The 10,287-nt window shown below is 47.2% G+C and overlaps 1 pseudogene; it reads right to left on the bottom strand.

Annotated features, from left to right (window-relative positions):
• Positions 1-10,000, bottom strand: part of LOC119951566 — a 14,843-nt pseudogene extending 4,843 nt beyond the window's left edge.
• Between the last annotated feature and the right edge of the window lie 287 nt (positions 10,001-10,287).

Genomic DNA, 10,287 nt, shown 5'->3' with positions numbered 1-10,287 from the left:
TCACAGGCAGGATTTAGTTAATTACTCTTAAGGATTTAAGGATTTTTTCAACCAGGATTCCTTCATTAAACCTTTTATCTATCTTATCTGTAGCTGACCAGAAAATCTGATTTCTATCAGGCACCTTGGGAAATACTTTCTGGAAACTTAAATAAGCCACACCTGCAGGTTCCTCTTTATTGACATCCCATGTTACTCCCTCAAGGAGCCTTAATAAATGAGTCAATCAAAATTGACTTCCTGATCCCCATTTTGTGTGTCAAAAGAAAAATCATAGGGGTGGCATGTGGCGCAGTGGTTAGCACTGGGACTGCGGCGCTGAGGACCTGGGTTCGAATCCCGGCCCTGGGTCGCTGTTTGTGTGGAGTTTGCACAGTCTCCCCGTGTCTGCGTGGGTTTCACCCCCACAACCCAAGTTACATGGATTGGTCATGCTAAATTGCCCCTTAATTGGGAAAAAAAAAAAGAATTGGGTACTCTAAATTTATTTTTTTTTAAAAAGAAAAATCAGATATCCTCTACCCCTCTGGTTCCTTTGCCAATCACTTTAGAGGAACTCATTTTCTGTCAAAGATCCTGCCAACCCCTCTCACCCACTTTCCCTGAACTGCATCAATCTAATCATGAAAAATTCAGCAAAATCAAATGTTTTTACTGTTAATTGTTTATTAATGAAACAGCATGGTTAAAAAAACTAACAGAAAATTACTTGAGGATAAATAGCAAGCAGAGTAAAAGGATGTTCACAATGTTCAGTACCCAAATTGTTTCTCTTTGGTTTCTCTGTTCCCGTGATGCCCCACTTTGGACACAGGGGCACTGAATACCGGGGGTCACGTCACTATCAGCCCCAGTCACCCCCTCCTGTGTCCTAATTGGTTGGAGGCCCATTTCCCAGTCAATCCTACAGCACCTTCCTGTCTCTCTATTAGCGTGACGCCCATGGCAGTTTCCAATTGGGGCCCAGGCCCCGTTATTCTCAGCTAAATTCAGCCCTCAGCTCTGTCTCCTGGCTGTCACTGACACGAGAACAGTGAGCCAGAAAACTGCCTGAGGCTCAAATGGGAAGTCAAAACTTCTAAATCAACAATTCAAAGGATCACACAACAGGACTTGAGGATTTATGGCTTTTACTGCAACAAACAAACTAGAAGTAACATTTTGTTTTTAATTTTTCCAATTAAGGGGCAATTTAGCACAGTCAGTTCACCTATCCTGCATATCTTTGGCTTGTGGGGCTGTGACCCACGCAGACACGGGGAGAATGTGCAAACTCCACACGGACAGTGACCATTGGGAAAATACCAGAATCTATTATAATGGATGTGATAAATGGACACCTGGATAAGAACAGTGAACATGGATTTTGAGGGCAGCACGGTGGTGCAGTGGTTCGCACTGCTGCTCCACAGCGCCGAGGTCCCAGGTTCGATCCCGGCTCTGGGTCATTGTCCTGTGGAGTTTGCACATTCGCCCCGTGTTTGCGTGGGTTTCGTCCCCACAACCCAAAGATGTGCAGGTTAGGTGGATTAAAACAAAACAAAACAAAACATGGATTTAGGAAGAGGAAATAATGTTTGATGAACCATTTGGGGTTTTTGAGGATGTTACTATCAGAATTGATAAAGGGGCGTCTGTGGATGGAGTACACTTGGATTTTCAGAAAGCTTTTGATAAACACCCCACAGGAGCTCATAGAATCAACAATCCCGACAGTGTAGGAGGCCATTTGGCCCATCGAGTCTGCACCGACTCTGTGAAAGAGCACTGTACCGAGACACAATTCCGCAGCCTCTCCCTGTAACCCCACCTCGGTACAATTTAGCATGGCCAATCCGCCTAACCTGCACTTCTTGGGACTGTGGGAGGAAACAGGAGCACTCGGAGGAAACCAACGCAGACACGGGAAGAATATGCAAACTCCACACAGACTGTTGCCTGAGGTTGGAATTGAACCCGGGTGTCTGGCGCAGTGAGGCACTGTGCTAACCACTGTGTCGCCAGAGGTCAGTTAGCAAAATGAAAACACATGGGAGAGGAGGTAATATACTGGCATGGACTGAGGATTGGCTAACAGGCAGAAAACAGAGAGGAGGAATAAATGGGTCATTCTCACCTTGGCAGGTTGGGACTAGTGGGTCCCACAAGGATCAGTACTTGGGCCCCAGCTGTTCACAGTTTATACAATGATTTGGATGTGGGGGCCAAATGTAACATTTCCAAGTTCACGGATGACACAAAACTAGGTGGGAATGTGTGTTGTGAGCAAGATGTAAAACAGCTACAGGAGGATTTGGACAGACTCTGAGTGGGCAAGGACATGGCAGATGGAATATAATGTGGAAAAATGTAAGATTGTCACTTTGGTAGGAGGAACAGATGAGCAGAGTATTCCTGAAATGGTCAGAGATTAGAAAGTGTAGATGTACAAAGGGACCTGCGTGTCCTGTCAATAAGGCACTGAAAGCTAACATACAGGTGGAGCAAGTTATTAGGAAGGCTGATGGGATGTTGGCCTTTATCACAAGCGGATTTCAGTACAGGAGTAGTGAAGACTTGCTTCAATAGTGTCGAACCTTGGTTAGACCACAGCTGGAGTACTGTGTGCAGTTTTACTGCCCTTACCTTAGGAAAGGTATTATCGCCACAGAGGGAGGGCAATGAAGGTTCACCAGACTTGTTCCAGGGATGGCAGGACTGTCCTATGAAGAGAGATTGGGGAAACTGGGCCTGTATTCTCTAGAGTTTTAGAGAGGGGATCTCATTGAAACCTACAAAATACTGAAAGGAATAGACCGGGGGGCTGGATTCTCCATTATTGAGACTATGCCTCCATGCCGACGTAAAAACGGTGGAGTTGTACTCCTAAAACTCCTGCAAAAAAGTTAAATGAATTAATTGGCCTGCAGGGGGCTAGCAGGGACCCAGAGTGAATCTCGCAGCTTTTGCTGCAGATACGGGCCCCACACTTCCGGGCCAGAGGCCGCTCTAGCAGCCGTGCCGTGCTCCATGGCGGACTCCGACTGCGGAGTCAGATGAAGAAAGTGACCCCCGATCGGCCGCGCTCTCGACCCTCAAACCCCGCAGATTAAATCGCCACCGCCTGTAAGGCCTCCCCGGTCTCCGATCCGCTTGCCCCCAACCAGGGCGGCCGGGGACTGAGTCCACAGCCGGCACGCGAGCATCCCGACTGGCAATAGGTTAGTTCCACACCGTCAGGAACTCAGCCAGTCGGGAGCGGAGGATTGCTCAGCGGGCCTCTGGCAATGCCCCCCCCCCCCCCCCCCCCCCCAGGGCGGCATAGCAACCTCCCTGGTGACTCCGATTCCAGTGCCTGGGGAATTGTCGAACCGGCGTTGGGGCCGATTACGGTGTCAAACTGGATTCTCCACCCCGGCGCCGGCCGCGATTTCGCCGGGCCGGAGAATCCAGCCCAGGGTGGGCGCAGGCGAGGTATTTCCCCAGGTTGGGGATTCTGGAACCAGGGGACACAATTTCAAAATAAGGGAGAAGCCACTTAGGACGGGTCTCGGAGGAGACATTTCTTTACTTAGAGGGTTGTGAATCTTTGGAATTCTCTACCCCAGAGGGCTGTGGGAGCTCAGTCACTGAGTGTGTTTAAAGCAGAGACTGACAGGTTTCTCAATACCAATAACACAAAGGGATATGGGGATAGTGTGGGGAAAAAGGCATTGAAGTGGATGATCAGCCATAATCGTATTGAATGGTGGAGCAGGCTCAACGGGCTGAATGGCCAACTCCTGCTCCTATGTTCCAATGATACAAAGATAGGTAGGAAAGTAAATTGTGAAGAGGACATAAGGAGACTACAAAGGGAGAGAGATAGGTGAGGGGAGTGGGAAAAGATCTGCCAAATGGAGAATGGTGTGGGAAAATGAAATTGTCTATTTTGGCAGAAAGAAGAAATGGTTAGAATCACAAAAGTCTAGTATACATGGCACAACAAGTAATTAGGAAAGCTAATAGATATGTTATTGTTTATTGTGGGGGAATTGAATACAAAAGTAGGGAGGTTATGCCTCAGTTATTCAGGACATTGGTGAAAAATGAAAATCGCTTATTGTCACGAGTAGGCTTCAATGAAGTTACTGTGAAAAGCCCCTAGTCGCCACATTCCGGCGCCTGTCCGGGGAGGCTGGTATGGGAGACCACATCTGGAGCACTGTGTACAGTATTGCTCTCATTTAAGGAATGATGTCAATGTGTTGGAAGCAGTTCAGAGAAGGTTTACTGGATGCATACCTGGAATTGGAGGCTGGGCTTATGAGGAATGGTTGGACAGGCTGGGCTTGTGTCCGATGGAGTTTAGGTGACTTGATTGAACTGTATAAGATCCTGAGGGGCCTCGACAGGGTGGATGTGGAAAGGATGTTTCCTCTTGTGGGAGAATCTAGAAATTGGAGTTGCTTTAAAAGTACCAACTTGTCCATTTAAGGCAGAGAACTTTTTTCTCAGAGCGTAGTACGTCTTTTGAACTCTCAACCACAAAGGACAGTGGAAGCAGTCTTTGGAATATTTTGAAGGCAGAGCTGCATAGATTCCTGATAAGCAAGGGGGTGAAAGGTTATCGGGGGGGGGGGGGGGGAGACAGCGGGAGTGTGGAGTTGAGGTTACAATCCGATCAGCCGGGAACGTATTGAATGGTGGAGCAGGCTCGAGGGGCCGAGTGGCCTACTCCTGCTCCTAATCCGTATGTTGTCACATCCTTTATAATAGATTGTAGCATTTTCCCTCCTACTGATGTCAGGCTAATGGGTCTGTGGTTCCCCGTTTTCTCTCACCCTCCTTAAATAGTGGGGTTACATTTACCACCTTCCAATCTGCAGGAACCATTCCAGAATCTATAGAATTTTGAAAGATGATCACCAATGTATCCACTATCTCTACAGCCGCCTCTTTCAACACTCTGGGATGTAGAGCATCAGCTTTTGGGGATTTATGAACTTTCAACCACATTAATTTCTCCAGTGCGACTAATCTCTTTCAGTTCCTCGTGATCACTCTAGTATTTTGGGGATGATTTCTGCATATTCCTGCAGGAAGACAGACACACATTGTTTAGTTTCTCTGCCATTTCCTGATTCCCCATTATAAACTTTCCTGTCTCTGCCTGGAATGGACCCACATTGGTCTTTGCTAATCTTTTCCTTTTCACATTCCAATTGGAGCTTTTCCAGTCAGTTATGTAATGTTTTTCACCAGTTTCCTCTCGTATTCTATTTTCTCTTCATCAATTCTAAATCAAGTTCCCAATTTTCAGGCTTACTGCTATTTTGGCCACTTTACGACCCTCTTTTGATCTCATGGAATTTGCTCCTCAAAGGAATCTATATTTGTTGTATCTGTGTGAAATGAGAGTCGCCAAAGTCCCAGAGGACCAGAGTCTGCTTTGCCCTCAGAGAGAGAGAGGTGTTGAGGTCTTCATGAATAACCTCAGTCGGTGCGGGAGTTGAACCCCTGATGTTGGAGTTGCTCCGCATCACAAACCAGCCATCCAACCAACTGAGCTAACTCTTTCCGGTGTGAACTCGCTGGTGTGTCTGTAGGCTGGATAACTTAGTAAATCCCTTTCCACACTGAGAGCAGATGAATGGCCTCTCCCCAGTGTGAACACGCTTGTGTCTCTGCAGGTTGGATAACTGAGTGAATTTATTACCACACTGAGAGCAGGTGAACGGTCTCTCCCCAGTGTGAACTCGCTGGTGTGTCTGCAGGGTGGATAATTGAGTGAATTTATTACCACACTGAGAGCAGGAGAACGGCTTCTCCCCAGTGTGAACTCGCTTGTGAGTCTGCAGGGTGGACAACCGAGGGAATCCCATCCCACATTGAGAGCAGATGAACGGCCTCTCCCCAGTGTGAACTCGCTGGTGTATTTGCAGGCTGGATAACTGAGTGAATCCCTTCCCACAATCAGAACAGGCGAACGGCCTCTCCCCAGTGTGAAGTCGCTGGTGTGTCTGTAGGAGGGCTAACCGAGTGAATCCATTCCCACACTGAGAGCAGATGAATGGCTTCTCCCCAGTGTGAAGTCGCTGATGTGTCTGTAGGTGGGATAACTGCGTGAATCCCTTCTCACACTGAGAGCAGGTGAACGGTCTCTCCCCAGTGTGAATGCGTCGATGAATCTCCAGCCGAGATGGGACTCGGAATCCCTTCCCACAGTCTCCACATATCCACGGTTTCTCCATGTTTTGGGTCTTCTGGTGTGTCTTCAGGTCAAAATATCAGTTGAAATCTCATTCATAAAAAGAACGTGTACGGTCTCTCCCCGCTGTGAATGGTGCGATGTGTTTTCAGGCTATGTAACTGGTTAAAGCTCTTTCCACAGTCAGTACTCTGGAACACTCTCACTCGGGTGTGTCTTGGTGCTTTTCCAGTCACAATTATGCTTACAATCTCTTAATGCTGACAGATCAGGCAAACATTTCTCCTTCCTCAGATGTTCAGGTCCCAAGGAATCTGGTGACTCTGTCAGATCGAGAGGTTATTTTTGAGATTTCTGTCTGTAATTCCGCCTCTTTTAATATCCTGTAAAAGGAGTTGACATCACTGTCAGTACAGGATAGAAATTCAGAACACAGAATGTGAGTTTCTAGAGAACATTCCTTCCTCTCTCATTTTCCAATACCTAGTTCGCCATACATAATCTCCAGGGCGTGGATGCGGAGGGGTGGAGTCTCGGAGCAGTAAGTATAAAACCCTTACCCCGGGGATTCACGGCCTAGTCTCCAGGGAGTGGACTAGAGGGACGGAGTATTGGACCTGTGAGTATAAAACCTTAGCTCAGGGATTCATGGCCTAGTCTCCAGGGGGTGGACCCGGGGGTCAGAGTATCAGAGCTGTGAGTATAAAACCTTACCTCAGGGATTCGCGGCCTAGTCTCCAGGGAGTGGACTCAGACGGCGGAGTGTTGGAGCTGTGGATATAAAAGCTTTACCTCGGGTTAAAAAAATGAAAAGAAGTGATGCCCCAGGAAAGCTGTGACCTGATTGGCTGGTAGGGAATCTGCACTAAATTTGAAAGAAATATTTAAAAAACTAATTCATTCGTTAAGCAGCAGGTGGCACGGTGGTGCAGTGGTTAGCACTTCTGCCTCACGGCACCAAGGACCCGAGTTCGATCCCGCTCCGGGTCACTGTCCGTGTGGAGTTTGCACATTCTCCCCATGTCTGCGTGGGTCTCACCCCCACAACCCAAAAGACGTGCAGGGTAGGTGAATTGGCCACGCTAAATTACCGCTTAATTAGAAACAAAAAAAATGGGTGCTTTAAATTTATTTTTTAAAATTAGCTAAGTAGAGTTGGCTGGGAAGGCGATGTGCTGGAGCTGCATGATGTGTGAGCTGGCAGATCCCATTGTGAGCTGCAGTGACCACATCTGCAGCAAATGTTTGTTGGTCGAGGTATTTTGGTTCAGAGTTGATGAGCTGGAGCTGATCTTCGGACACAGTGACACATCCGGGAGGGTAATTACTCTAATTGGCAAGGGGTGAGTAGTGGTGTACCACAGGGATCTGTGTTGGGGCCTCAATTATTCACACTATTCATTATTGACTTGGATGATGGCATAAAAAATCTAAAACCCAGATTTGTGGGTGATTCAAAGTTAGGTGGCATTATAGCCAGCCTAGGTGATAGCATAAAATTGCAAGGAGATATTGACAGACATGGTGAACGGTCAAAATTGTGAAAGATGGAATTCAATGTCAGCAAGTGTGAAGTTATCCATTTTGTACCAACTCAAACTTTCTAAATGGAAAGAGGTTAGATACAGCAGATGCACAAAAAGACTTGGAATTGGGAGGTTTCAGGTGAACGGACTCTTCAAATGCCACAAACAAGTGCAAAAAAGAATCAAAAGGCTCATGGAACATTAGCATTTCTTTCTTTTTTTTCCTACAAATTTAGAGTACCCAATTATGTTTTTACCAATTAAGGGGCAATTTAGCATTGCCAATCAACCTATCCTGCACATCTTTGGGCAGTGTGGTGAGACCCATGCAGGCACAGGGAGAATGTGCCTAACTTCATATACCTGCCTTTTGGCCCATAGCCCTTAATATCTTTGCTGAACAAAAATCCAAATTTTTAAAAAAAGTATATGGAATTAGGTCTCTGATCAGCCATGGTCTCATTGAATGGTGAGGTAGGCTCAAGAGCCAGAAAGGCCTACTCGTGTCCCTGTGTTCCTAAAAGTTGTAAATCTCCATCCCACACACTCCCCAGCCATTCTCACTCTGCTGTATCTGATATTCACCCTCCCAATTCTCCTGAAGGTGCTGATTCAGGCTGATTGACACATCCCTGCTCACTGCTTCCTGTCCTGGACACGGAAACCATAACAAATACGAGCTGCAGTTGGCCATTCGGCCCATCGAGCCTGCTCAAACATTCAATGGGATCATTGGCCAATCTACCTCAACACCATTTCACAGTACGATATCCCATGATATCTTCAACATCTAGAAACCTATCAATCTTGGTGATACTTGGTGATGAGGCTCCTTAGACCGCTCAGGGACAGAATTCCAAAGCTTCACCACATCCCCGAGTGAAGAAATCCTTCCTCATCTCAACGTTCTCTCCACTTTCCTCCCAGATCCGCATTAGCTATGATTCCCTTGTCAATCAAAAGGCATCAAACTCATCCTTTAAAAAATTCAATGACCCCCCCCCCCCCCCCAGACTCCACTGATCCCTATGGAAAATAATTCCTGAGACTGAAAATGTTTTGCGGGAAGAGATGACTGGAAATATATAACGTCGCTGCAGTACAATATAGCAAGACTAGAAATAATACTGAACACACTTTATTACACAACCATAAATAATATATCTGATGGAACGGCAGTGCAGTGGTTAGCACTGCTGCCCTATGGCACGATGTACAACCCCGTCCCCGGGTTACTGTCCGTGTGGAGTTCTCACATTCTCCCCGTGCCTGTGTGGGCCTCACCCCCAGAACCCAAAGATGCGCAATGTAGTTGGATTTGCCACACTAAATTGCCCCTTAATTGGAAAATAAATATATAAAATCTGCACCATATAACACTAGACAGATCTCTGCCCTATATTAATTTACTGTCCCCTTAAATGTTGCCCTTCTCCTGGAAACCAATCCTTCAATTGTGAACATTAGGAAAGGGACATCCTTTTAGCCAGACAAATAAATGTGTCAGGCTGAGGGAGCAAAGGATGTCAATGTCTCTAAGAGAGAGAGAGAGACCTGGGTCAACCTTTCCAGAGTCTGCACCGGCCCTGGATTCTCTTCTTTTCCCTTCAGTTGCTACAAGTGAGCAATTGAAGGCAAGAATGAAAAAATAAATGGAAAGGGGGAGAAAAGAAAGTGTTTTACTCACAGATGTTGGAGACAGTTGGAGGTTTTAGGCTGTGTAAAGCTCAATCTTCATACATAGAGCAGCAGCTTTGGTGGACAGGAATGAGGTGAACAAGCTCGTTGTCCAACTTCCGCATTGAGACACTGTGGAGCTCTGATTGGCTGAAGAATAATCTTCCGGTCTCCCTTCTCTTACCATTGGTCAATGCCTCAGTAATTGTCATGTGGGGGGGTGGGGAAATATCCTGCACATGCGCAACTGCCTCTCATATGGACATGCGCATCACCATTTCTGGGCTTGGACATGCGCTGCTTAGAGCATGCGCATTGGGATTTGAGGCCCTATTCGTCCCGGAGAGTCCGTGGAAAAGTTAGGATATGGATGGGAGGCTTTGTGGATCAGCGAAACCTTATTAATAATTGTCAGCTCCTTATTTTGCAGTTGCGAGGCTTGTCCCGGGACCAAGCCCATATTTACTGCCGCCATCTTGGTTGAGCGAGTGGACGATGGGGGAGGGGGAAACACAGGTTAAGCTCCGCCTTTGGTCCATTCTGATTGGCTAAAGAAGCAGCGGTCCTGCAGCTCCGCGTCATTCACTCTGGCTGGAGGACTAGCCCCGCCCCTCGTTCGTTGTGATTGGCTGGAGAACCCCGCCCTGTAGCCCTGCCCCTGGATCCTATTGGTTTATTTGGGGAAGAGGAACAATCAACCAGTCTATCCCGCCCCCTATTCAGTCTGATTGGCTGGAGGAACATTAGCCTGTATCAGTCCTCCAGCCCCGCCCCCCTGTCCCCAGTGTTCTGGTTGGTTGGGGGGGGGGTCAGGGGACAATAAATCAGAGGTTCCAGTTTGGGCTCAAAGAGGATTCTGATTTCTGAGAAGGAAGGAAATCCTGGGAGTTGGGAAGGGAGGATTCACAAACACCC

The sequence above is a fragment of the Scyliorhinus canicula genome, chromosome 17 (assembly GCF_902713615.1).
Source record: "Scyliorhinus canicula chromosome 17, sScyCan1.1, whole genome shotgun sequence".
In the NCBI taxonomy this organism is placed as follows: domain Eukaryota; kingdom Metazoa; phylum Chordata; class Chondrichthyes; order Carcharhiniformes; family Scyliorhinidae; genus Scyliorhinus; species Scyliorhinus canicula.
This window is presented reverse-complemented; position numbering and strand designations above follow the sequence as displayed.